General features: G+C 38.5%; 1 pseudogene; it reads left to right on the forward strand.

Moving 5' to 3' along the window:
• Nucleotides 1-4,869: 4,869 nt before the first annotated feature.
• On the forward strand, nucleotides 4,870-5,409 carry LOC116872591 (annotated as a pseudogene).
• Nucleotides 5,410-12,448: the final 7,039 nt, after the last annotated feature.

Consider the following 12,448-nt stretch of genomic DNA (forward strand, 5'->3'; position numbering starts at 1 on the left):
GCCTTAAATGACACACTGGACCAGATGGACATCACAGATATATTCAGAACATTTCATCCCAAAGCAACAGAATACACATTCTTCTCTAGTGCCCATGGAACATTCTCTAGAATAGATCACATCCTGGGTCCTAAATCAGGTCTCAACCGGTATCAAAAGATTGGGATCATTCCCTGCATATTTTCAGACCACAATGCTCTGAAGCTAGAACTCAATCACAAGAGGAAATTTGGAAAGAACCCAAATACATGGAGACTAAACAGCATCCTTCTAAAGAATGAATGGGTCAACCAGGAAATTAAGAATTGAAAAAATTCATGGAAACAAATGATAATGAAAACACAATGGTTCAAAATCTGTGGGACACAACAAAGGCAGTCCTGAGAGGAAAATATATAGCGGTACAAGCCTTTCTCAAGAAACGAGAAAGGTCTCAGGTACACAACCTAACCCTACACCTAAAGGAGCTGGAGAAAGAACAAGAAAGAAACCCTAAACCCAGCAGGAGAAGAGAAATCATAAAGATCAGAGCAGAAATCAATGAAATAGAAACCAAAAAACAATAGAACAAATCAACGAAACTAGGAGCTGGTTCTTTGAAAGAATTAATAAGATTGATAAACCCCTGGCCAGACTTATCAAAAAGAAAAGAGAAAGGACCCAAATAAATAAAATCATGAATGAAAGAGGAAAGATCACAACTAACACCAAAGAAATACAGACAATTATAAGAACACACTATGAGCAACTCTACGCCAACAAATTTGACAATCTGGAAGAAATGGATGGATTCCTAGAGACATATAAACTACCACAACTGAACCAGGAAGAAACAGAAAGCCTGAACAGATCCAAAACCAGTAAGGAGATTGAAACAGTCATCAAAAATCTCCAAACAAACAAAAGCCCAGGGCCAGATGGCTTCCCGGGGGAATTCTACCAAACATTTAAAGAAGAACTAATTCCTATTCTCCTGAAACTGTTCCAAAAAATAGAAATGGAAGGAAAACTTCCCAACTCATTTTATGAGGCCAGCATCACCTTGATCCCAAAACCAGACAAGGATCCCATCAAAAAAGAGAACTACAGACCAATATCCTTGATGAACACAGATGCGAAAATTCTCACCAAAATACTAGCCAATAGGATTCAACAGTACATTAGAAGGATTATTCACCACGAACAAGTGGGATTTATTCCAGGGCTGCAAGGTTGGTTCAACATCCGCAAATCAATCAATGTGATACAGCACATTAATAAAAGAAAGAACAAGAACCATATGATACTCTCCATAGACGCTGAAAAAGCATTTGACAAAGTGCAGCATCCCTTCCTGATCAAAACTCTTCAAAGTGTAGAGATAGAGGGCACATACCTCAATATTATCAAAGCCATCTATAAAAAACCCACCGCAAATATCATTCTCAATGGAGAAAAACTGAAAGCTTTTCCGCTAAGGTCAGGAACACGGCAGGGTTGTCCGTTATCACCACTGCTATTCAACATAGTACTAGAAGTCCTAGCCTCAGCAATCAGACAACAAAAGAAATTAAAGGCATCCAAATCAGCAAAGAAGAAGTCAAACTATCACTCTTCGCAATATGATACTATATGTGGAAAACCCAAGACTCCACTCCAAAACTGCTAGAACTCATACAAGAATTCAGTAAAGTGTCAGGATATAAAATCAATGCACAGAAATCAGTTGCATTTCTCTACACCAACAACAAGACAGAAGAAAGAGAAATTAAGGAGTCAATCCCATTTACAATTGCACCAAAAACTATAAGATACCTAGGATTAAACCTAACCAAAGAGGCTAAGAATCTATACTCAGAAAACTATAAAGTACTCATGAAAGAAATTGAGGAAGACACAAAGAAATGGAAAAATGTTCCATGCTCCTGGATTGGAAGAATAAATATTGTGAAAATGTCTATGCTACCTAAAGCAATCTACACATTTAATGCAATTCCTATCAAAGTACCATCCATTTTTTTTCAAAGAAATGGAACAAATAATCCTAAAATTTATATGGAACCAGAAAAGACCTCGAGTAGCCAAAGGAATATTGAAAAAGAAAGCCAAAGTTGGTGGCATCACAATTCCGGCCTTCAAGCTCTATTACAAAGCTGTCATCATCAAGACAGCATGGTACTGGCACAAAAACAGACACACAGATCAATGGAACAGAATAGAGAGCCCAGAAATAGACCCTCAACTCTATGGTCAACTAATCTTCGACAAAGCAGGAAAGAATGTCCAATGGAAAAAAGACAGCCTCTTCAATAAATGGTGTTGGGAAAATTGGACAGCCACATGCAGAAAAATGAAATTGGATCATTTCCTTACACCACACATGAAAATAGACTCAAAATGGATGAAGGACCTCAGTGTGAGAAAGGAATCCATCAAAATCCTTGAGGAGAACACAGGCAGCAACCTCTTCAACCTCAGCCACAGCAACATCTTCCTAGGAACATCGCCAACGGCAAGGGAAGTGAGGGCAAAAATGAACTTTCAGGATTTTATCAAGATCAAAAGCTTTTGCATAGCAATGGAAACAGTTCACAAAACCAAAAGACAACTGACAGAATGGGAGAAGATATTTGCAAAAGACATTATCAGATAAAGGGCTAGTGTCCAAAATCTATAAAGAACTTAGCAAACTCAACACCCAAAGAACAAATATTCCAATCAAGATATGGGCAGAAGACATGAATGGACATTTCTGCAAAGAGGACATCCAGATGGCCAACAGACACATGAAAAAGTGCTCCATATCACTCGGCATCAGGGAAATACAAATCAAAACCACAATGAGATATCACCTCACACCAGTCAGAATGGCTAAAATTAACAAGTCGGGAAATGACAGATGCTGGAGAGGATGTGGAGAAAGGGGAATCCTCCTACACTGTTGGTGGGAATGCAAGCAGGTGCAACCACTCTGGAAAACAGGTTCCTTAAAATGTTGAAAATAGAACTACCCTATGACCCAGCAATTTCACTACTGGGTATTTACCCTAAAGATACAAACGTAGTGATCCGAAGGGGCATGTGCACCTGAATGTTTATAGCAGCAATGTCTACAATAGCCAAACTATGGAAAGAACCTAGATGTCCATCAACAGATGAATGGATAAAGAAGAAGTGGTATATATACACAATGGAATACTATGCAGTCATCAAAAGAAATGAAATCTTGCCGGGTGCCTGGGTGGCTCAGTAGTTAAAGCCTCTGACTTCGGCTCAAGTCATGATCTCAGGGTCCTGGGATTGAGTCCCGCATTGGGTTCTCTGCTCAGCAGGAGCCTGCCTCCTCTTCCTGTCTCTCTCTGCCTGCCTCTCTGCCTTCTTGTGATCTGTCAAATTAAAAAAAAGAAAAAAAAAAAGAAATGAAATCTTGCCATTTGCGACAATGTGGATGGAACTAGAGGGTATCATGCTTAGCGAAATAAGTCAATTGGAGAAAGACAACTCTCATATGAACTCCCTGATATGAGGAAGTGGACATGCAGCATGGGGAGTTAAGGGGGTAGGAGAAGAATAAATGAAACAAGATGGGATTGGGAGGGAAACAAACCATAAGTGACTCTTAATCTCACAAAACAAACTGAGGGTTGATGGGGGGAGGGGTTGTTGGGAGAGGGAGGGTGGGGTTATGGACATTGGGGAGGGTATGTGCTATGGTGAGTGCTGTGAAGTGTGTAAACCTGACGATTCACAGACCTGTACCCCTGGGGATAAAAATATATGTTTAAAAAATAATAATATAAATAAATAAATAAATAAATTTTTTAAAAAATGAGTTTCACAGAGTTAGAAAGTAGGCAATGTCACGTCTAGAACATAAAGAATCTTAAGCCATTATCTTTCAGTCTATGAAAATTAAGTCAGAATGATTAGTCCTGGGCTCCTGGGTGGCCCTGTCATTTAAGTGTCTGCCTTTGGCTCAGGTCATGATTCCAGGGTTCTGGGATCGTCCCATATCGGGCTCTGGCTCAGAGGGGAGTCTGCTTTTCCTTCTACTCTCCCCCCTTGCTTGTGATCTCACCGCTCTCTGTCTCTCTCAAATAAATGGATAAAATCTTTTAAAAAAATAATTCTCTCAGTAAAATTTCCTCGCCACACTTTGTGCTTATGGAAGTACACAAATTTCTATCCTATAAAGTAAGTTTTCACCCATTCCCCCAAAGAAATGATAATATAAATAGCTTACTACAAGTATAAATAACCCCAAATAAATAGTACCATGGTGGGATGCAGCCTGTCTTATGAAGTGTCTATGAAACTTTTACATCACCAGAGAAGTCATCCTTGGTTTCCTTAACCCACAGAAAATAAGCTAAGTAGTCAAATTGTAGGAAAATCTCATATGAATAGACAAATATGTTCTACATACTTTCCTTTGCCCCATATTTTAAAAAGTAATTTTATATTTACATACACAATTTTCAACTCTTCTTTTTAGAAAATGCCAGTCTATAGGGCTTCATTTGGAAAGGAAATCTTTTGTAATAGTACATAAATCACCTCCTGACAATATTAATAGGCACTTCCTAATTCCATATATTGTATTCATTTTATCAAACAGGAAATGCAAATTCCCATTCTTTGTTATTCTCCCATTAAAGATATGCCACTTCATTGAATTAGACTTTTGTTGAACACAAGCCAACCATTAAAATGAGATTATGAATAAGAAACACAAATATCCATCCTACCACTTTCATTCTGAAAAGTGCATGAGAACTCTAGCTGCCATCTTGCTTCCCCACCTGTGTGCCCTAATCTCAGCTGGTCCACCTGAGACTCCCTGAGCGCCAACCCTATTCCTTGACTCAGTTCCATTTCTGCTCCAACAAGATGAAAGAAACTATCATGAACCAAGAGAAATTCTCCAAACTGCAAGCACAAGTGTGCCCCGGTGGGAAAGGGACTGCTTGAGGAAAGTAGAGGGCTCATAGAACGGCTATAGCAGATGATAAAAAAAACTTCAGTTCTCCCTAAAGAATTTAGGGATAAACAGTATCTCTGGTATTGAAGAAGGGAATATGTTCACAAACCAAGGAACAGTGATCCATTCTAACAACCCCACAGTTCAGACATCGCTGGCAGAGAACACTTTCTCCATCATAGACCACACTGAGACAAAGCAGCTGACAGACATGCTTCCCAGTATCTTAAACCAACTTGGTGCAGACAGTCTGACTAGCTGAAGAAGACTGGCTGAATCTCTGCCCACACAGTCTGTGGGAGGAAAAGCCCCATTTGGTACCAGAGAGGATGATGATGATGATGAAGTTCCACATTTTGTGGAGAATTTTGATGAAGCTTCCAAGAATGAGGTAAACTGAATTGAGTCAGCTTCTGAAGAAGGGAAAACTTGAAGAAGTTACTGGGAAGCTGCTATCTTATATTAGGACTACCTTGTAAATTTTGTTCATGGATCTGATAAAATCTAGATCTCTAATATTTTTAAACCCAGACCCCTTGGACACCGCAGCTCTTTCCAGTTTTTGCTTACACACAATTCATTCTTTGCAGCTAATTAAGCTGAGGAAGCCTGGGAATAAAGTTTGAAACAAGGTTAATAAAGTTCTTTGCCTGGGGAAAAAAAAGTGTGGGAAACTAGGAGAGAATAATGAAACATCTAAGTAGTTCTGTCCTAACACAAGAGGTGACGCATCACTTCTCAGAGCCCCACACTTACATGGGCCTTCATTTGTATTTTTCTCCCCAAATATTATTTTATTTTGTAAATATTAAGGACTGGCTTACATATAAATGTTTCAGTTCTTCTTGATAATGGTCATTTATCTGAGATTCTTCTTTAGAACCAATAATACATACAGCAAATTAATTGGAAGTTACACTTAACATTTCTTTCCCAAATCCTAATTTTTTTCTCCCTACTTCCCTGCCTGTCCCCCCTTTTTTTAGTAATAGCTAAATTGATAATACAAATTAAGAAAGGATTTGTGTTTGTGGAGATTAGTGAAAGAATGGTGAGAAAGATTTTTATTTTAAGATTTTTTATTTATTCATTTGAAAGAGTGAGCAAGCAAGAGCATAAGCCGGAGGGAGAGTCAGAGGGAAAGGGAGAAGCAGACACCCCGCTGAGCAAGGAACCCAAGGCGAAGCTCCACCCCAGGACCCTGGGATCCTGCCTGGCCTGGGCTGAGGGCAGATGCTTAACCCACTGAGCCACCCAGGCGCCCCAAGAAAGATAATTTTTTAATGATAGAGTTTTTATTTATATTGTGGGATTTCCTTACTGTTCAAGTTTCGTATTTCTTCATACACTCTAGTCTCCCTATTGACTGCTGTCGCTCTGTATAATTGGAACTGTGAGCTGGATTCCCAAAAAAGGTTGCAGTAAAAAGGGAGAAGTGGAAAAGTTATAAAGAAATAAAAATAAGTGTTGATTTTTTTATTATTTATTATGTACCCACTATTATTAAGTATATCATTAAGTGGTCATTTAAGCCAACAATAACCTTGCAAGCTGCGTGCTATTTTTTTTTTTTAAGATTTTATTTATTTATTAGATAGCGAGAGATCACGAGTAGGCAGAGAGGCAGGCAGAGAGAGAGGGTGAAGCAGGGTCCCTGCTGAGCAGAGAGCCTAGATGTGAGGCTTGATCCCAGGCCCCTGACATCATGACCTGGGCTGAAGGCAGAGGCTTAACCCACTGAGCCACCCAGGCGCCCCATGAATGCTATTTTTAATCTACATTTCAAAAGTGTCAAAACAGTGCTTAGAGAGATTAAACAACCTGCCTAGGATCATACACAGCTATTAAGTGACAGAAGCAAGCTCTGGAATCAGGCAGCCTAGCCCCAGGAATGTATCCTTTCTTAATGTCTTCTTCCCCTCCCATTTTCTCTCAGCTAAATCCAGCGTTATCTTTTTTATTATTATTTGTCTTCCTAGGCAAGAAGCAGCTTGTTTCCATTCAGAAAAATTTTAGCTGTGATATCAAATTTTTTAAAATAATCAAATGTATATAATCTGAGAGAAAGTGAATGTGACAAGCATTGATCTATTTGACAAAAGATAATTTCTTTTATCCTTTTATCAACACTGTGATGTAGATATTTTATTTTCCCCATTTCACAAAATAAATGAAGGCCCAGGAAAGTAAAGTAACTTACCTCACGTCACCCATCTGTTAAGCAGAGAAGGCATGATTTGGACCCATGCAGTCTGGCTCCAGAATCTTTGTTCCTTACAGGGGCTGACTTCTCCATTAAGCATACAGACAGTGCCAAGGGCTCACCATATTTTAGGGGGTCACAGAAATGTTTCAATTTGAATTTCTTCGAAAATCAGAAGTAAAAAATTAACATAGTAACATTGATTATATAATAAATATGAATGTAATAATATTAAATACATGATGATTCCTTATGACAGCAGACTTAAAAAATAACAATAAAATTATATATATGTGTGTATATACATATATATATAAATAAAAATTTTTTTTTCCAATGTAGGAAGCAGCGCATGAAAGCAAAAGCATTTAGGGACCACAGATGTTAAACTACAGCCATGTTCTTAACTGCTGTGCTATGCTGCCTCTCATTAATAAATAAAGTTCACAGATACACATTCTTCAGTTTAGTTGTGGAAATAATTTTCTCCCATAGTTACCTACTTATTATTTAGCACTCTTCCTTTTTCCCAGTGAATGGCATTCCATCAATTCTTCCCAACCAAAAGGGATTAAGTTTACTGCTAAACCCCATACCTAGAATCATAAGAGAAAGTGCTTGTAGACAGTAAAATGTAGCTGAGGTCAATTTCACAAAATATAAGACTGAAATCAAATAAGTTGTTTCACTAAGCCTCATTAATTCAATGGAGAGCCATATTTGGGGTGGGGGTTGGGGATTGATGACGTAGATCTGAAAATACTCTGAAGATTAAAAGGTAGTTTAAACATTGTATCCTTACCTGTACTAATATCAAGCCTTGTTACAGTCTACATTTACTTGATTTTTTTGCGAATATTCATGTTTTATTAGAGAAATAGTGTTATGTAACATTCCAGAGTTCCATAGCATTTAAGTGTTATATAATATGCAGTGCATTGAGGTATGTATTTCTTTTCTGTGCTCTGAAAAATAATGAGGGTTTAAAATAGAGATTGAGGGGCCCATACTTTGGTTCGGGGATTGACGTTAGGATAGTGGTTTTCCACTTCTGGCTCACAGTCAAGTGCCTACACAGTAAAATCTTTTCACAAGTTATAATGGTCTGCATATTTATGTTCTTCCCAAATTCATATGTTGAAACCCTATCCACCAATATGATGGTATTAGGAGGTCAGGCCTTTGGGAAATAAATAGAATTAGATGAAGTCATGAGGGTAAAGCCCTCATGAATAGGATTAACATCCCTGTAAAAGTTGCAAGAATGCTGCCTGCGTCCACCCTCTGCTATGTGAGAATACAAGAGAAGTAGGGAATTTGTGATCCAGAAGAGGGCTCTTTCTGGGACATGACCATGTTGGTGCCCTAATCCTGGACTTGTAGTCTTAATGTTTCTAAATCAGCCAGTGTATGTTTGTTTTAGCAGCTTGAAGAGACTAAGGCACCCACACACACATATACATACATATATAATACATAGGTGGTATGAGATCGTAGTAAATAATTCTTAAAACTTTTTCAACTATATGCTCTTTGTATTTTAAAAATGTTTCATTACAGTGTATTCTTCCTTTATAAAAGAACTTTAGAGTTAAAGGTATTTCCCGTTTCTCCACTGATATCTACCCGCCCGCACCCATGCCTTTTCTGATATTCTTTGGGTTCTTAATCTGGCAAAATAAAGACTGTTAACTTTATGTTAACACTTACAGAGTTTTGTTTTGTTTTGTTTTGTTTTTGTTTTTGTTTTTTTTTTAATTTTACCAATCCCCAATCGGACCAAACTGATGAACTACTCAAGAACCCGCAACTCTTTATAAAAGATGCTCTGGTATTCCACGTGACAAACAATTTCTCCTTTTTCCTGAATGAGCTCATTAAGCCTCTGGGTGCCAGAGAGACTGATAGCCTTAGGGCACTACAGGAAAAAAAAAAAATGGAACAAAAATGGAAATGTGAGTATCATTTCATCAATACTAATCAATACCAATTTTCTCCTATTCCTATTGTAACCATTTCTTAGGAAAGAATGTCTTTTATGTCCACATAGTGATATTAAATCAACAGAATTAGTAGCCCTTGGGGTCGACTCCTACTGCTGCTTTGCTGCTTTGTTTTTGCTCAGAAAATTTGCACGAGTAGTTCACCCACTTGAATCCATAGAGCTTTAGTCCTAACAATGTTCTGCCAGGGGAAAAATAGTAGGTGTTCAAACACTTTTGATAAGTTTACTCTGTCTCAACCCCAACCCCTCACCATCCCCAACTCTAGGTGGCCCTAAACCACCTCCACTGAAATTTAGTTCACTGGGAACCTTCTCATATTAAAGGCTCTGGTAAGTGCCAACGGGTTATTTGTTTTATTTTATTTTAAATTAACTTAATTGCATTCAACTCAGCATTTCTTAAACTTACCCCAGCACAGCACCCCCCCCCCCCGCCACCCCAACACCTATTAGTGTTCCAAGATAACATCCTTCCCTCAGGACAAACTTTGAGAACTGTGTTCCCTTTATTGTGTAATCACAGTTATCAAGACTACACCTTAGAAAGTACTTGAAACTAGACTTGCACAAATCTTCAGCATCCCTTCATTCATTGTCTTGAGATGAATGGGAGTTGAATGACCTGAGGTTTATGTCTCTGTTTCTCTGCTCACTGGTTCTATGACTTGTGGGTGAATCCTTTCACTTTTTTGAGTATCGGTTTCTTCACTTTATTTTTATTTACTTGTTTAATTTGTTTCACAGAGATGCCCATTTTATTGAAGAAATTTTATCAGACTTTATAAAGTTGCCCCACATTTCTGAATGTGAATCTTTATGTGAATCGAGCTTTATAATTGTTATTGGAAATAATGCTTCAGATTTAATGTCTACTTTGCCACATATACCTAAGCAGTTTTGAGACTTGACTTGTTAGGCAGATACATTTTATTCAGGGGGGCTTGGTTAACCTGCATTATTAGCATACGTGTGAAATTATGCTAATAATTAATAATAAACTTAGGGACCACACTGTCTTCAGCTTTTTCTCACCAAGGCTAACCCCCAGGGGGTGTAGATTAGCGGGAGGCTTGCTCTCATAGCATATCCCTTTCTGTGGATTTTGCTAACCCAGTAAACAGATTTTTTTTCAGCAGAGGGAAATGGAAAGTATAAAAGTAGGTGGGTAGCTTGTTCAGTGATTGAACCTAAAAATCAAGTGTGTATTTGGAAAAGTATACTTTGTAAGAACAGCAGATTGTGAAAGGTTGCATGATGGGACAGTTCCAGGAAATCATAAAGGCTCTCAAGCGATCTCGAAATAATCAAGTTCAGGGTTTCCTTCACTTTAAAAAGGGCCACTAATACTGTTAGTGCTAGTGCTGTTCTCAAGACCCCATGAGAAAATCAAGCAATATATAAAGTGTTCAGTGCCCAGAGCAGAACTCAGTGTTTCTTCCCACTCATCCCTCACCCTCCTATGTTTCACAAATGAGAACAGTTAAAAATTAACAACAACAACAACAAAAAATTCTAATTAAAAAACAAAACAAAACACTTTTCCCATTCAAGTTTTTATAATTTTGAGGAAATTGTCTACTTTACTCATCTTGGGTTAGTGGCTACCTGTGATTTCCATGACTACTGAAAAAATAATTTTACGTGAGACTAATTGCAAAGCAGATCAATTTTTAGAATAAATGTCCTCGAAAATGTCTCTTTAATTTCTCTTTAATTTAATTTAATTTAATTGGAACAGATTCATTTGCTATCCTTATTCATGCAAAACTCCCATTGACATCACTTAGTTCCAAACTAAATTAAGTAATGTAAATGATAAAAGCAGAATCACTGCGCAGAAGCAAGAATATTGGGTCCTTCTGTGGCTCCACACAATTGCAGAATCTAGCAGAAGGGGACTCGGTGGCAGAACAAAGCCTGTGAGGCAAGACCCTAAGCGAAAGCATAAACAAGAAAAAGTAGAATTTGAGGTCCTGTCATGGACACTTGGAGACAGGATTTATAGAAGAGAGTGAATGATTCCATCTTGCCTTGAACGTGCCTCTAGTTAACTGTATTCATTCAAGGGGTACGTACGTGGTGCATGCTTAGTTTGAGCCAAGTCCAGTTTTAGGCAGGCTTATAAACAATCCTTAAGACCACCGGGATCCACCCTACTTTCCAGAGCTTACAACTTGTGGTAGGCGGAGGAGGACAGAGGAGGGGTCAGGAAGGAAACAAAAACTAGGACACATATGTACACGAGTTGGAAAATCTTATACAAGCTGAATCCTATGATGAAAATAAGGCAGATTAATATGCTAGAGAGAGTGAGTAGGAGAACCATGGGGGCATGTCATGAAAGGCCCTTCCAAAGGGGTGTTTTGTCGCTATTGTATCTCTGCTTTTAGTTTATGCTTCCCATTTGGTTGGGGATGCTGTATTATCTGTGCACTTCTCATGTAAGACAATGCCTGGTACACTGTGGTAATGAATATTGAATAGAGAATTTAATAGTAGGAAATACATTCAAACTTCAGCATAAGGGATTTAGTTCAGCTATTATTAGACATATCCCAACCCTGGAGTATTAAATCCCTAAATGGTATTGTTCCTCTAAGTTCTTGATTTCCTTTGTGTCTTAGTCTGCTCAGGCTGCCGTTATAAAATACTACAGAATAGGTGCCTGACACTTATTTTCTCACAGTTCTTAATATTGGAAATACAATATCATGGTGCCAGCATGGTCGTGTTCTGGGGCTCTCTCTTCATAGCTTGGCTTTTTCCTGTGTGCCAACATGGCCTGCTTGTGAAGGGGGAAGGGGAGCATGGGGAGGGGAGAGGGTGGAAAGGAGAGACCTTTGGGGAGGGAAGGAGGGAAGAAGAGAGGGACTGAGAGAGGGAAGGAGGAGAAGTGGGTGGGGGGTAGGAGAGAAATCCCTTTCTCTTCTTTTAAAGCCCCTAATCTGTCTTGAGGGCCCCACTCTCATGATCTAATTTAACCCAAATTACCTCCCAGAGGCCTCCTCTCCCAATGCTATCACATTCCAGGTAGGGCTTCAACATATGTGTTTTGAGGGGGATGCAAATATTTAGCCTGGAACATAGGTTTAGCAGCTTTAAAAATAGGATGTTTTTACTAAATCCTTCAAGACATCACTCAACTATGTGCAGGAATAGAGCCACGTATACGATAAAGTCCTTGTTGCCGTAGAGCCTTCAGTCTAATTTTGGAAGCCATTTTGAATACATTCGAATGGCAAATAAATCTGTTAACTCTGTGACAGATTGGATATTTTTA

This window comes from Lontra canadensis, unplaced genomic scaffold (genome assembly GCF_010015895.1).
Source record: "Lontra canadensis isolate GAN:19392208 unplaced genomic scaffold, GSC_riverotter_1.0 scaffold2, whole genome shotgun sequence".
Classification (NCBI taxonomy): Eukaryota; Metazoa; Chordata; class Mammalia; order Carnivora; family Mustelidae; genus Lontra; species Lontra canadensis.